The sequence below is a fragment of the Cucurbita pepo genome, chromosome LG09, assembly GCF_002806865.2.
Source record: "Cucurbita pepo subsp. pepo cultivar mu-cu-16 chromosome LG09, ASM280686v2, whole genome shotgun sequence".
Classification (NCBI taxonomy): domain Eukaryota; kingdom Viridiplantae; phylum Streptophyta; class Magnoliopsida; order Cucurbitales; family Cucurbitaceae; genus Cucurbita; species Cucurbita pepo.
In genome coordinates, this window is record NC_036646.1 from 4,501,335 (window position 1) to 4,502,106 (window position 772).

Below are 772 nucleotides of genomic sequence, written 5' to 3' on the forward strand. Positions count from 1 at the left end.
AACGACATCACGAAAGCATGACTTGACCATCTTGGTTTTGAGGTACCTAAAGGCTTATAACATGAGCTTAGTTTTGTGTCTAATTTATGTGGGAAATGTTTGGTAAGTGTACAAAGTAGACAATTTCTTGCCATACTTTGAACTACTTAAAAACAAATATAAACAAAATAAATGAAATTACACCATGTTTAGAACTATGGATTACTTTCAATTATTATTTTTTATTTATATTTTTATTGGTTTAGTAATAAACATTGGCTAATTTAATTCTAATTACATTGTATTTTTTAAAAAAAAAAAATCATAATTTTTTAATTGTTTATTAAAAAAAACCCCATATTTTTTTTTCTCTATTTTCTAATTATTATTTTATACTTTAATTCTCTAAATGCTTATAAAGTAATTGAAATAAGACCAATATTTATTAATACAAAATCCAGCTAATTATTGAAGGAAAAATATCCCAACAAGTTACCTAATATTATTAATATCTTTAATTTTTAATTTTTAATTTTTAATATTAGTCAAATGATAATAGATTATAAGTATTTTATTATGAACAATTTTTATGAGCCAGCTATAAAAACAAGAAAATTTTAATACGCGTAATTAGCCGAATAAGTTTTATATATATATATATAAATATAAAAAGACGAGTTTATATTCCTTTTATCTTCCACTATTTTTGTACAATAAATAAGGAAATAGGCCAAACAATAGAGAGAAATGGTAAATATAAATTCAAACAAACAAGGAATTATTGGAAACAATT